This window comes from Rattus norvegicus, assembly GCF_036323735.1.
Source record: "Rattus norvegicus strain BN/NHsdMcwi chromosome Y unlocalized genomic scaffold, GRCr8 chrY_unlocalized_7, whole genome shotgun sequence".
Lineage (NCBI taxonomy): Eukaryota > Metazoa > Chordata > Mammalia > Rodentia > Muridae > Rattus > Rattus norvegicus.
Genome location: NW_026947410.1, coordinates 371,251 through 387,687, shown reverse-complemented (window position 1 = coordinate 387,687; position 16,437 = coordinate 371,251).

Here is a 16,437-nt window from a genome sequence, read left to right as displayed (position 1 = left end):
CTCACTGAAGATCCTAAACCATAGTTGTTAGTGAAGTTATATATTGAAAAACCCAGTCAATATCTTATCTTGTGTCCTTTCACCTGTACCAAATCGTTTGATCTCTTTGTTTGACTCTTGATAACTGTTTTGGAACCTCTTGGAATGTGTTCTGAGTAGAATTAAGTCTGTTTACTCTCTCAGAACAATTAAATGGTGACACCTGGGAGACTGGCAGAGTTGTCACTGGAATTTTGACTAATAGAAAGAGACTTATAGCAGTCCCACTATAAAAGAGCTTAATAACCATTGATATAATTTTAAGAATTATTGTAGGATCGTTATTAAGACTAAAGAATTCATCTACTTGTCTGTATACTAACACTACGGGACAGTACAACTTCATAGGCCTGCAGAGATGTGCTCCAAAGGTGCTATAACTCAATTATTGTTATATATGTCTAATAATAACAACAGGAATAGCATTTTAATAGCAGGAAACTTTCCCAAAATGAATCCATTACAGCCTTGCTTAATAAGGGTGTACCAGTTGTGGATTATAAAGTAATCCGATGCTGTTCATCTGAGGATGATCACCTGCCAGTTATTAGCTTGTCCTGTTATGGCTCCTGACACTTTCTTCTCAGTCCCACATAGTACCTTCTCCAAAACTGACAATATGATCCATCACAAAACAGGCCTCAACAAATACAAGAAGACTGAATTAATCCCTTGCATCCTATGAGATCACTAAACACTAAGAATGGTCTTCAATAACAACAAGAACAACCAAAGACCCACATATACATGGTAGCTCAGGAATGATTTACTCGAGGAGAACTTGTTCAAGGAAGAAATAAAGAAAAAATTAAAGACACTTTTGAATTTAATGAAAATGAAGGCATAACTTGGGAACACAAAAAAGAAATTCTAAGAGGAAAACTCATAGCTCTGAGAGCCTCCACAAAGAAACAATTGCTATGATCCACTAGTAGTTTGACAGAACACCTGAAATCTCAGAACCAATACAAATCCAAATACACCAAGAGGACTATACAGCAGGAAATAATCAAACTCCAGACTGAAATCAACCAAGTAGAAACAAAAGGAATTATATAAAGAATCAACAAAACCAGGAGCTGGTTCTTTGAAACATCCAGAAATAGGTAAATCCTTAGTATTCAAATTAAAAATAACAAAATCAGAATTGAAATAGAGATATAACCATAGAAAATGAGAAAACTCGAAAAATTATCAGATCCTACTATAAAAGCCTATGCTTAAAAAAACGGGAAAGTAAGGAATAAATGGATAATTTTCCATTCAGATACAAGTTACCAAAGTTGAATCAGGATCAGATAAACCATCTAAATACTCCCATAACTCATAAAGTAGTAGAAGCAGTCATTAAATATCTCCCAACCAAAGATCCCAGGACTGGAAAGGTTTAGTACAGAATTCTCTCAGACCTTCACAGAATACCTAATACCAATATTCTCCAAACTATTCAACAAACTAGAAATAGAAGAAACACTACACAATTCTTTCTCTGATGCCATAGTTATGCTTATAACTAAAGCAAACAAAGACCCATCAAAAAAAGAGAATTTCAGACCAATTTATTCATGAATATCCCTGCAAATATTCTCAGTAAATTTCTTTCAAACCAAATCCAAGAACACATCAAAACAATCATCCATCATGATCAAGTAGGCTTCATCCTGGAGATACTGGGATTGTTTAATATACAGAACCTGATCACTAATCAAACTAATCCCACTATAAAAACAAATTCAAAGAAAAGAAAACAATTAATTATCTCATTAGATGCTGAGAAAGCATTTTACAGTTAAAAGTCTTGGAAATATCTTAAATTCAAGGACCATACTGAAGCACAGTAAAAGCAATATACAGCAAACCAGTAGCCAGCATCAAACTAAATGGAGAGAAATTTAATGCAATCCCACTAAAATCAGGAACTAGACAAGGACACCCACTCTTTCCCTACCTTTTCAATATAGTATTCGAAGTCCTAGCCAGAGTAATTAGACAACAAATGTAGGTAAACAGACTAATATTGCAAATGAAGTATTCAAAATGTCACTATGTGCAGATGATGTGGTAGTATATTTAATTGGCCCCAAAATTTCCACCAGTGAATTTATAAGCCTAATAAACAACTTTAGCAAAGTGGCAGGGTAAAAAATTGATTCAAACAAATCAGTACTCTACTCAAAAGAGAAATAGACTGAGAAAGAAATTAAAGAAATGACACACTTGACAATAGTCAAAAAGCATATGAAATACTTCAGTGTGACTCTAACCAAGCAAGTGAAAGATATATATGACAAGAACACATGTCTCTGAAGAATTAAATTGAAGGTCTCAGAAATTATAAAGATCTCCCATGCTTGTGTATTGACAGGACAAATGTTGTAAAAATGTCCATTTTGTCAAAAGCAATTTACAGATTCAATTCAATCCCCATCAATATTACAAGTGAATTCTTCACAGACATAAAAATGACAGTTTGCCAATTTATTTGGAATAAAATAAATCCCAGGATAGAGAAAACTATTTTCAAAAATAAAAGCATTTTGGGGAAATCACCATCCCTGAGCTCAAGTTGTGTTACAGAGCAATGGTGATGAAAAACTGTATTGTATTGGTATTGAGACAGGCAGGTAAATAAATGGAATAGAATTGAAGATGCAGAAATGAACCCACACAGCTATGGCCACTTGGAAATTGATAAAAGATCTAAAACCATTCAGTGGAAAAAACGATAGCATTTTTTAAAAATATTTTGCTGTTTCACCTGAAGGGCAGAATGTAGAAGAATGCAAATTAATCCATTCTTATCTCCTTGTACAAAGTTTAAGTAAATGTGGATTAAAGTCCTCCACATAAAGATCACCAGTGGAACAGGAAGCACTTGGTCCTGGTAAGACTGAAACCCCAGTGAATGTGATTGTTGGGGGAGGGTGTCAATGGGGGGAGGGTGGGGAGGGGAACACCCATAAAGGGGAGGGGGAGGGATTAGTGGGATGTTTGCCTGGAAAACTGAAAAGGGAATAACACTCGTAATGTAAATAAGAAATACTCAAGTTAATAAAAAAATTTAAAAATAAGACCTCCAAATAAAACCAGATACACTGAAACTAACTGATGAAAAATCAGGGAAAAGCCTTGAACACTTTGATATTGGGGAAATTTTCCTGAATAGAACACCAAAGGCTTTTGTTCTAAGATCAAAAATTGAAAAATGAAACTTCATAAAATTTCAAAGTTTCTGTAAGGCAAAGGACACTGTCATTACTTCCATACAGCAACTAACATCTTGGGAAAAGATATTTAAAAATCCTATATCCGATGGAGCACTAATCTACAATATATACAAAAAATTCAATAAGCTATCCTTCAGAGAACCAAATAACACTATTTAATAGTGGACTACAGTTCTAAACACAAAAATTCTCAACTGATGAATATTGAATGGCTGAGAAGCACCTAAAGATATGTTCAACATCCTTAGTCCTTGGGGAAAAGCAAATCAAAACAATCCTGAGATTCTACCTCATACCACTCAGAATGGCTAAGATAAAAAAGTCAGGTGACAAAAGAGTCTGACAAGGATGTGGAGAGAAAGGAACACTCTGTCACTGTTGAAATTGCAAGCTCTTAAAACCACTCTGGAAACCGGCTGGAGGTTCCTCAGAAAATTGAACATAGTATTTACTACTTGAGGACCCAGCTGTACCATTCAATGGCATATATCCAAAACTTGCTCCAACCTACAAAAAGTTTACATACACCACTATGTTTATAACAGCCTTATTTATAAATGACAGAAGCTGGAAAGAGCCCACATGTCCCTCAAAAGAGAAACAGATAAGGTGGTACATTTACACAATGGTGTGGTACTGAGGTATTAAATAGAATGACTTCAGGCAATTCATAGGCAAATGGATGAAACTAGAAAATATCATCCTGAGTGAAGTAACCCTAACACAAATAAAGGCACATGGCATTCACTCACTGGTAAGGGGGTAATCTCTCGAATTTCTCAGATACTAAGGATGTGACAGGTTCCCTGGACCTAACATTGATGACATTAGCCAACATACACAACAACAGTGATACTGAACCTGAAGACACCACCTGCAGTAGATAGACACGGTCCACAGTGCAAGAATGGGACAAATCACCCATCTCTTATTAAATCACAGTTATCCCTGTCTAGTGGAAATGCAGGGCAAAAATGCAGCAGAGGCTGAAGGAAAGGCCATCCAGAGATCTGCAAACACCAAACTGGACACTGTTGCTGATCTTGAGATCTGCTTGCAAACTGGAGTCTGATATGCCTATCCTCTGAGAGGCTCTGCCAGCACAGCCAACCATTGAACTGAGCCTAGAGATCCCAATGGAAGATGTAGGGGAAGGCCTGAAGGAGCTGAAGGGGATTGTAATTAGAGGTCGAATAACGATATCAATTAAGCAGACACCTCAGAGCTCCCATGGCCCTAACAACCAACCATAGAATGTATATGGTCTAGTTCCCTACATATGTAGCTGAGGACTGCCTCATCTCACATCAGTGGAAGGGGAAGCACTTGGCCTTTAGATGCTTGATGTCCCAGAGAAGAGTGATTCTAGAGGGGTGAGGCAAGAATGAGTGGGAGATTTGGGGAGGCACCCTCTTAGAGACAAAGTGGAGGAGTATACTGTGGGGTGGTTTATTAACAGGGACTGGAAAGTGGTTAATATTTGCAATGAAAACAAAAACAATGATTAATAATACTAATAATAAAGGAGTGGCATTTTCCATACATTATTTTACTGCACAGGTTAGCTTGGAACATTTATTGTTGCCTAGATGCATATTTCTTCCTACAGTTTCTGATTTCTTGTTTTCTGAGGAGTGTAGCCTTAGATATTCCTCTTCATTCAAAGAAGGCATAACACTTAACTCCTTTCTCCAAGCAAGGGTGATTGTAGATATGTCTGTAAAAGGCAGGAGCCATTTCTACAATCTATTTGGGGGTCACCAAAAGAATTAATTACAAGCAAAATTTGTAACACGAACAGTATGTGTTCAATAAACTTACTAGTATTGAATGCATCCCAGGATTTCTAGCCAGGCAACTGTGTACGATAACAAGAGACATTTAGAATTTCAATATATGTGACTAGAGAAAATACATTCCATTGAGTAGCATACTCAATATTTCAAAAATATCATCATGGAAATAATATTAAGAGCTTTAGGACAAGAAAAAATAATGAACACCAAGTCACAAGCATCACAGAAACACCTGGAAGTCACATGGAATTCTAATATCAATCACATGCATTCTATGCTCTATTCATATCCTATTACATGTTCATTCCCTAACACAGTCCACCAGTGATTTTCTAGTCCCTGCAGTCTCTGAGGAGCAAGGGTCTGGATCAGCTTTTCACATTTGGTTTTGAGGCTCCAAGACACATGACTGCACCACTGATGGCCTCCAGTTTACAGGGAACTACCCTGTTTTAAGAGTCGCTTGACTGCACAGTGTCTTAAGCACTCCTTGCTCTTTCCGTTCATGTTGATCCTTCCAGAATCCCTTGTCTTGGCCCCTGACAGTGTGCACAAGAGCAGATAGCACTCTGGATTCAAAGGAGGAGAGTCGACAGGGATCCTCCCCATTCAGGAAGCTTGGATGATCGACGGCTACTACAAGCAGAATTGACAAGTGAGGCAGCTCCTGACTGGGCCGTGAAGACCTCGCGACTGCCTCGTGCAGACCTCGCGACTTCCCGGTGCAGACCTCACGACCCCCCGTGCAGACCTCGCGACTGCACCATGCAGTCCTCGCTACTGCCCCGTGCTAACTCGAGGACAGGCCCTCTCGAGCTTTGGTTGTTTCCTGAGATCAATGGTCACTCGAGATTTCCCTGCTTTGCCTTCCGGACTTGTCCAAAGTTCTCGGGAGAGAGAGCAATACTCAAATGATACAGCTCAACTGATGTTCCTCACCACTGGGAAGTACATTCACTGCCACTTCACGAGTAGTAGCCCATTTGCCATTTCTTGTTCAATTTCCTAACGACTAAAAGGCCAGATGTGTGGAGAGAGGCCAGTGAGCTTCATCCCGGACTTTACCCTCTGACCATGCACCGCCGATTTCCCAGCCTCCTCGGCCGTTGAAAGCCTTTAGAGTCCCCCAAGATGATTATAACACCGGACTCCAATGGGGGAAGCACTTTAAGGGTTCCCAGTGTTCGCCACCTGAGACCGCCTTCAGTGTCCCCCAACCGGATTATAACTTCCTACACCAGTGTGGGAAGCAATTGAACAGCAGAGACCCGAGCGACTTTGTACCTCCCGGACTACTTAGACGCACTCGGTACAAGTTCAGATGCACAAAACCCTATGAAGACCAGAGATTCAAAAAAACCTGATATTCGTGCTACAGAAAAGCTACGGAAACTCGAAGATCATATGAAGGCTTCAGTCAGTAAGGGGGTCCTAGACCACAGACCGGAACTGACAGAGAAGAAGAAATGGACAGTTCCACTTCCTCTGAGGGTTCCTGAGGGCATGAGTAATTCACTGACCAAGGATAGCAGATCACTGAGTAACCCACTGACCAGGGATACCAGAACATGTGCTTACATCCTGCTACCAGAAAGAGTGGCCGCATCTTTAGTGCTCATTCTTGGGAAGATGAAAAAAAAAAGTGGGTTATTTCTACTGGGTTTGAAGAAAATATGGACTTTGACGAGTTGGTAGCCAGAGTGCCTGCAACATCTACAAAACACAGTACTGGAGAGAACACTGAAAGATTCAAAGTAGATCACACTGTGCCTGGGCCACCTTCTGCTGACTCTTCTTTTTTTTTTTTTTTTTTTTTTTTTTTTTTTTTTTTTTATTAACTTGAGTATTTCTTATATACATTTCGAGTGTTATTCCCTTTCCCGGTTTCCGGGCAAACATCCCCCTCCCCCGTCCCCTTCCTTATGGGTGTTCCCCTCCCAACCCTCCCCCCATTGCCGCCCTCCACCCATAGACTAGTTCACTGTGGGTTCAGTCTTAGCAGGACCCAGGGCTTCCCCTTCCACTGGTGCTCTTACTAGTATATTCATTGCTACCTATGGGGTCAGAGTCCAGGGTCAGTCCATGTATAGTCTTTAGGTAGTGGCTTAGTCCCTGGAGGCTCTGGTTGCTTGGCATTGTTGTACTTTTGGGGTCTCGAGCCCCTTCAAGCTCTTCCAGTTCTTTCTCTGATTCCTTCAATAGGGGACCTATTCTCAGTTCAGTGGTTTGCTGCTGGCATTCTCTAGGACCCCGCACGGTCTGTGTTTACCAGAAACTGACTCTTCTACTGACAAACTTGGACAGGTAATTTCCCCACACTTTCCAGGTTCCCAACATCCTTCCCTATCTAGACATGGAGAACTTGATCTCCCATTTTACCCCAAGATATTCCTACCCACCCAAGACTTTGCGGAAATAACCAAATGTTTCCAATGTTCTATAGGGTTATTCCACATTTGCCCAAGTGTCCAAAATTCTTCCCACAGATACTGAACGGAAAATGATACATTCTCCTCTTCCAGAAGGAGTGTTTTTTTTTTCTTCAATCTTTATTAACTTGGGAATTTCTTATTGACATTTCAAATGTTATTTGCTTTCCAGGTTTCCATGTTAACATTTTCCTAGCCCCTCCCACTCCCCTTCTACAGGGGTGTTACTGTCCGATTCTCCCCCAAATTACTGCCCTTCTCCCAACAATGCCATTCACTGGGGGTTCAGTCTTGGGAGGACCAAAGACTTCCCCTTCCACTGGTGCCCCTACTAGGCATTCAGTGATTCCTATGATTTTGGAGACCAGGGTCAGTTCATGTAAAGTCTTTGAGTAGTAGCTTAGTCTCTGGAAGCTCTGGTTGGTGGGCATGTTATTTCACATGGGGTCTCAAGCCCCTTCAGTTCTTTTAGGCCTTTCTCTGATTCCTTCAACGGGGATCCGTTTCTCAGTTCAGTGGTTTGCTGCTGGCATTTGCCTAAGTATTTACCATTATCTGGCTTTGTGTCTCAGGAGAGATCTACATCCAGTTCCTGTCAGCCTGCCACTCTTTGCTGCTTCATCCATTTATTTAGTTTGGTGGCTGTATATGTATGGGCCCCAATGACTGTTCCTTCATTCTCTTCTCTAAACATTGACACCCTGTGCCCTACTATGGGTATTCTTGTTCCCCTATTAAAGAAGGAGTGAAGCATCCACATTACAGTTATCCTTCTTGAAATTCCTGTGGTCTGTGAATCTTGGGAAATTAGAGCATTTGGGTTAATATCCGCTTATCATTGACTACATACCATGAGTCTTTTTTCTGTGATTGGGTTACCTCACTCAGGGTGATATTTTCTAGTTCCATCCACTTGCCTATGAATTATATGATGTCATTTTTTGAGAGTTGAGTAGTATTTCTTTGTGTAGATTTATCACATTTTCTGTATCCATTCCTCTCTTGAAGGGCATCTGGGTAATTTCCATCTTCTTCTGTGAATATAGTGGAGCATGAGTCTTTGTTGTATGTTGGAGAATGTTTTGGGTATATGCTCAGGGGAGATATACTTGGGTACATAGATAGTGCAATGCCCAGTTTTCTAAAGAAGCTCACAGAATGATTTTTACCAGTCGGCAATCCCACCAAAAATGGAGGAGTGCTCTTTTTTTTCTCTATATCCTTGCCAGAATCTGCTGTCACCTGAGATTTTTTTTTTTGTAGCCATTCAGACTGGTGTGACGTGGAATGTCAGGGTTGTTTTGATTTGCATTTTCCTTATGATTAAACATGTTGAAAATTACTTTTTTTTCTCCATATTTATTAACTTGGTTATTTTGTTTTTTAACATTTCAATTGTTACACCCTTTCCCAGTTTCTGGACCAACATCCCCGTATCCCATACACATCCCCTTCTATATAGGTGCTAGCTCCCCTTCCTCCCTCATTAGTGCCTCCCCAAAACAATCTCATTTAATGGTGAATTCAGTCTTGGCAGGACCAAGGTCTTCCCCTTCCACTCGTGCTCTTCCTAGGATATTCATTGCTACCTATGAAGTTCGAGCCCAGGGTCAGTCCATGTAGAGTTTTTGGGTAGTGGCTTAGTCTATGGAAGCTCTGCTTGGTTGACATTGTTGTTCAGATGGGGTCTCGAGCCCCTTCAAGCTCAACTGATTCCTGATTCCTTCAACAAGTGTCCCGTTCTCAGTTCAGTGGTTTGTTGCTGACATTTGACTGTTTATTTGCTGTATTCTGGCTGTGTCTCTCAAGAGAGATCTACATCTGGATCCTGTCAGCCTTCACTTTTTTGCATCATCTCTTATCTCCTTAGGTTTCTGTGTATGTATGGGCCACATGTATGGGAGACTGTGAATGGGTGTTCCTTCTGTCTCTGTTGTAAACTTTACCTCCCCATCCTCTCCCAAGTATATTATTGTTCCCCATTTAAAGAAGGAGCAAAGCATTCACATTTTGGTCAACCTTCTTAAGTTTCACATGTTCTGTGCATCTAGGGTAATTGGTCTAATACCCACTTATCAATAAGTGCATACCATGTGTGATTTTCTGTGATTGGGTTACTCACTCAGGATGATATTTTCCACTTCCATCCATTTGCCTATGAATTTCATAAAGTCATTGTTTTTGATAGCTGAGTAATATTACATTGTGTAGATGTACCACATTTTCTGTATCCATTCATCTGTTGAAGGCATCTGTGTTCTTTCCAGTTCCTGGCTATTATAAATCAGGCTGCTATGAACATAGTGGAGCATGTGTCTTTGTTACATGTTGGGGCATATTTTGGGAATATGCCCAAGAGAGGTATAGCTGGTTCCTCAGGTAGTTAAATGTCCAATTTTCTGAGAAATCTCTGCACTGATTTCCAGAATGGTTGTACCAGTCTGCAATCCCACCAACAATGGAGGCCTGTTCCTCTTTCTCCACATCCTTGCCATCATCTTTTATCATCTGAGTTTACATCTTAGACATTCTGACTGGTGTGCGGTGGAATCACAGTGTTGTTTTGATTTGCATTTGCCTTAAGACTAAAAATGTTGAACATTTCTTTAGGTGTTTCTCTGCCATTTGATATTCTTCAGCTGTGAATTCTTTGTTTTGCTCTGAACCCCATATTTCAATAGGGTTATTTGTCCCCCTTTAGTCTAACTTCATGATTTAGAGTTTGACAATCATTATCCTAAGGATCCTTTGCTACAATTTTTTACTGAGCATCCAGTGATCTTTCCTCAGGTCACTGCCTCAGAGCATTAGATATTTATACAGATGGCTCCAAAACAGGTGTAGGTGCCTACATGTTTGATTCTCAAGAAACAGTATTGATTCAGTACAGTCCAGGAACACCCCAAATCACAGAATATAAAATGGTATTGGAAGTTTTTAAAATATTTCATGATTCTTTTAATTTAATTTCTAATTCTGCTTATGTAGTTTACGCTCACTTGAAATTTCAGGGCCAATTACTTCGACTAATACTGTATGTCAAATTATTTTCGAATTACAAAAATTGATTTGGGTCAGAAAAAATAAGTTTTTCATACAACATATCCGAGCTCATACTAATTCGCCTGGTCCTGTGGACAATAATAACGACTTGGTGGATGCTAGTACTCGTAGAGAATTTATTTTTCATGCAGCTCCAGTTGATCTTACTAGAGAATTGCATCAAAAGATTCATGTTCCTGCCTTTACAAAAGTTTAACATCTCTAGGGCTACAGTTCGTGATGTGGTGTTAGTTGCCAGAATTGTGTTCAATTTCACCACCCTTGTCATGTGGGGATTCACCCTTGTTGTCTGATCCCCCTAAAACTTTGGCAGATGGATGTCACACACATATTTCAATATGGAAATTTAAAATATGCTCATTTTTCTGTTGATACTTGTTCTGGTATTATACATGCTACTCTGGTGACTGGTGAAAAGGCTAGTAATGCCATTAGTCATTGCTTAGACACATGGGTGGCCTGGGAAAGCCTGATAGTGTTAAGACAGACAACGGGTCTGCATACACAGCAAAGTCCTTTAAGGAATTTTGCCAGACAATGCAGGTTTGTCATACTACAGGATTACCATATACTCCCTAGTGGCAAGGAATTGTGGAAAGAGCACATTGTACCTTAAAAGAGCTTATAAAAAGCAAAAAGGGGGATTTGCCAGGGGCCAAACACCAAAAGAAGAACATTCATTAGCTCTTTTTACTCTAAATTTCTTAATTTTGTCCACGCATGGCTGCTCTGTCACGGATTGCCATGCTGCTACTACACCTATGAGTAATGCAGAAGAAAAGTGGAAGGAAGTATTAACTGGTGAATGGTGTGGGCCAGATCTTGTGATTTCGAGGTCTAGGGGAGCTGTTTGTCTTTTTCCGCAGAACTAAGAAAATCCAATTTGTACCTGAGCACTTGACTCAAAAATTGCCTTCTGCTCTCCTGAAGATGAGACTACGAACCCTACTATAGCTGGGAATGGTAATCCAGGTTGATTCACTAATCTTGTGGGCTACTGCCAGATCCTGGCCAGTACCCATGCCAGTTCATAGCAATTCATCTGTTTTGCCAAACTTTTCCTCTGCCTCCTGTTTGTGTGATGCTCCCTGTATTTTGCCAAATGGAGAAATGCCCCAATGCTATGCAGCCATTAACTTTTCTCTGTCGCAACCTTATGTTTTATTTAAAGAACTCTTCCCTGCCTTGCATTTGGTTGCGTAGAGCCACATTTCAATATTCAATATAATATAAGCTCTAATGTGAGCAATATACCCATTTGGTATCTGGCCTCCTATTCGTTAATCAAAGGATAGATTTAGTTCAAGGACAAATTGAAGCACCTTACCATATTACACAGCTGTCCTGCTTTTCTTCCCATAGAGGCTTATGCATTACTCCTTTGCAAGTTAACTTTTCTCACCATTCTCAACAGAGCAAAGAAATCTTGAATTATCTGAAAGGGAACTATTCCATGAAAGCAGAGCAACTATCAAGACAATTGCTGATGTAGATTGCTGACTTAACAGCACTAGGTTGGACCCTATCACAGTTGAAGACTTTACGTCATGGATTGCCAATGCTTTCTCCCTTTATTATGGAGTGGGCTGGTATGTTTGCCTGGGGAGATATTTTCCTCCTTGGATGCAGAGTATGTCTCTAGCTTATTGGCCATTTAAAAAGATAACATGTCAGACAAAAAGCGGTTGTTTACCAGGCTATGATCGTCTTTGAAAATGGTGCTTCTCCCAACATAGGGATGGCCTCTTTATAAGATTAAGTGTTCACCCTAGATCATTTTTGTCATTGTCATGTGGAATCATTGTATCCAGAGATGGGTAAATATCCTCGAGTTCGGTCCAACCTGAGACAGGAGGCCCAGTGGTTGTATGTGAACCCAATGATGGGTAAGTCTGAGTCATCATCAGGAATGACCTAAGACAGGAGCAATGAAAAGAATGATGTTACACCCAGATCTAGACCATTCATATTATTAAACAAAAAAGGGGGAGAAGTGGGGAGCAGCATGGTAAAACAAAGATGGCGCAGACATCCTGTCCCGTGTGGTAGTAAATGACTTATCGAGGATGCATAGGCTTGTCCACTTTCCAGGGCGGCCTTATGATAATGAGGTAATCCAGAGCCCTGCTGTGGTGAACAAAGGTATTTGCATACAGCTCATGCATGGAATTTGCACCTGGCATCAGTTGGATGGGACAGGAATGTGCTAATGAGGGATTCATGCTCTGCCAATCCATGAAGGACAAGTAGCAGAGTAATAGTGGGGTGATCCATGATCCACCAATCCTTGAAGGACAATTAGCATAACCACAGTCTCTTCTCTACATAAGGCGAGCGCTTTTGCTGCTTGAGTTCCCCTTATCAGTAAAGAGGTGATCCCGCAATAAAGGCTGTTAAGAAGAATCCCACTGTGTTGCGTATTCCTTGCCAGCCGAGGTGGACGTGACACTTCAGAATAAAAGTCGTAGAAAGATCAGGAATTGAAGGCCCATTTCTAAACATAGTGAAAGAAATATACTGTAAACCTCTAGATAACATCAAACTAAATGGGGAGTAACTTGAAGCAGTCTCACTAAAATCAGGGACTAGATAAGGCTGCACCACTTTCTGCCTACTTATTCAAAACAGGACTCCATGTCATAGACAGAGAAACCAGACAACAAAAGGAGGTCAAAAGGATACAATTGGAAGGTTAGATATCAAAATATCACTATTTGCAGATGATATGATTGTATACTTAAGTGACCCCAAAAGTTCCACCAGAGAACTACTTAATCTGATAAATAACTTCAGCAAAGTGTCAGGGCATAAAATTAACTCAAACATACCAGGAGCCTTCCTATCCTAAATGGATAAACAAGCTGAGAATGAAAATAATGAAATCATACACTTCACAATAGTCCCAAATAATGTAAAATATCTTGTTGTGAGATTTACCAAGCAGGTGAATAATCTGTATGACAAGAAATTCATGTCTCTGAAGAGAGAAATTGAAGAAGAACTCAAAAGATTCAATGAGCTTCCATGCCCATGAATTGACAGAATTGATATAGTAAAGATGACCATTTTGCCAAAAGCAATCTACACAATCAATGCAATCTCCGTCAAAATTACAATTCAATTCTTTAATAGAGAGAGAAAGAGCAATTTGTAAAATCATTTGGAATAAGAAAAACCCATGATAGCTAAAACTATCCTCAACAATAAAAGAACTTCTGCGGGAACCACCACCCCTGAACTCCAGCAGTATTACAGAGCAATAGTGATAAAAACTCCATGGTATTTGTAGAGAAACAGACAGATAGAGAGTGAAAAAGAATTGAAGACCCAGAAATGAACCCACAAACCTTTCACTTGATCTTTGGCAATGGAGATAAATCCATCCAAAGGAAGAAACATAACATTTTCCGAAAAAAGGGCTGGTTGAACTGGAAGTCAGCATGAAGATGAGGGCATATTATACCATTTTAAGACCATGTACAAAGCTTAAGTACGAGTGAATCAAGGACCTTCACATCATACCAGATACACTCAAACTAATATGTAGGGAGAAGCTAAAGATGGCTCCGAAATCCGGTGATCATTAGTGATAAACAACTACAAGGTGCATGTCGTGACATTTCTCCAGCAGTTATCAGACTGGAGTAATATTCATGTTAATAAGGTATTTCATACTCCACCAATCCCCAGAGAACAAATTTACAACCACAGCCTGTCTTGTATTTAAGTCAGGTGCCTTTGTTCCCCAGGGTCCCCCATATCAAGAATGAGGTGTTCCTGCAAAAAAGGCTGTTGAGAAGAATCCAATGGTGTGGTGTCTTCCTTACTGGACGACTTGGGCACTACAACTTGTACGGGGACCCAAGAAAATTCTCTTTTCTCAAGTGGATTCGGAACTTTTCAGCCTCAGGACTGTGACGTGAGGAAGTTTCTTGATGGGACGATAAAGCTCCTGGATAAGGGATCATAAAGCTCCCAGAAAAGGGACGATAAGTATCCCAGATAGTGTCGATCAAGTTCTGGTGTATTAGGGACTATAAAATTTCCCTAATGGGAAAATAAGTTTCTCTGGAGTAAGCAGAGACGATGAAAGCCTTGTTTTACAGGCAAAAAGGTGAGTGAAACGTGGCAAAGTTTTTTTTTTTCCCCAAATGATCTTCTGTGGGTTGTACTAACACTTTTGCCTTTTACCCTTTTTGTGTCGTGGTGTTGCTACTGTTTGAATTGCCACCATCCAGGCCATGAATACATGTGCTGGGTAGAGACCACTAATGATGAGCTACAAACTGGTGTGTAAATAAACACTCCAGCTTGCCCTGCTCGTAAATCAATAGTAAATAAGGTCGTAGATCATGGGAAACTCACACTCCACCCCCTCCTGTCAGCTATTCAGGAGCTTGTTGGTCAGCGTAAGCTTAAAATCAAAAGGAAAAGAGACAAGGAAACTTGAGGAAGAAATCACTCTTAAATAAAATTTCCCCAGATAAGGCCTCTGGCTAAGGAGTAAGTGTAGTAGAAGGAAATTTAATTTTATGGGCCCTGCTCTAGTAGTGGTGTGTTGGTTGATTCCCAATGTTAATTTTTGAAACATAGTGTTTTATCTGTGCTTTTGTTCCCAGCCCACACAGTAGGGGGGAGCAAAACTAGCTGCGGAGCTGCTACAGTGAACATGGAAACTTCTCAGTCTCACCCAATTTTCCTGGCTCTTCAAGAGCTGTTTGAAAGAAATAGACAGGATAAAAAGAAGCACTATAGAGAGATTTCTTAGTGATTTCGAAGCCATTACTCCTTGGCTAACTCTCTGGGAATCTCATGGTGGACAGCTGAGATAAGCTGGGAAAAGATTTAAATTTTGCTTGGGAGCAAGGAACTATAAAGACAGAGGATGGGCCGGTTTGGCACTTAATGAATACCTGCCTAGAAGATCAGAAATGCTGTTAACAGGCTATAGAAAAGGGACAGGCTGTGTTAGAAATGTTACAGAAAGAACGATCTGAAAAGGCTGAGCATAAGGCGGGGGAAGACTCTAAGTAAAACAAGAACTAGAAAGGAATTTATCCATAACTCAAAGAACAAGGTCAGAAGAAAAAATTCCACTTGCTCCCAGTTGAACACCTGACCTTCAACATTTGCTCACAGAAAGAGAGTGCTCATTAAGACAACTTCCTTAAGAGAGTCTGCCTTATCTGCTGGCTTTATTCCAAGAGAGGAGTCAGTCTCCAGCATTAAGTTACTTTTCCCCTTGATCTCCAGCATTAAGTTACTTTTCCCCTTCATCATCATTAACATGGAGAGTGCCTTTGATCCTGTCCCCTCAGCAGCCAGTTTCTGCCCCTATGGTAAAAATGCCCCAGATTTGGGGACAGGGGGTGCCTAAAGTAGTTTCAGAAAATGTCTACAGCAGAGTATGAGTAACTTTGTCTTTCTAGACAGAACAGGCTTTGCTCTAAGATGATAAGAGGTGAAAGTCTTGACATAGGCTCTTCACCTTACTCCAATAAGGGGTTGTGACCAAGGTCAAGATTAATGTTTTCTTTTCCATGGGCCTTTAGCCCTCTGAGACAGTTTGATAAAGGGCCACTGTTGAGGTCCTGAAAGTCCCAGGTGAACTGGTTACAACTCTTTTGTCAGTCTTTTGATGAAAAAATCATGTAAAAACATTAAATGACTTTCAAAAGTTACTAGGAAGAAGAAATTGAATTTGACCCTATATTAAAATGCCTAAAGTAGATTTACAACCACTCTATGAGATCCTGAAAGGAAATTCTCAGGTTACATCACCCTGTGCTGTAACCAAGGAAGCAAAATCATCCTTGAGAAAAGTAGAAGAAAGACTGGAAAAAGCAATGCTAAGAAGGTAAAAGGAAAAGGAGGTTCTCTTTT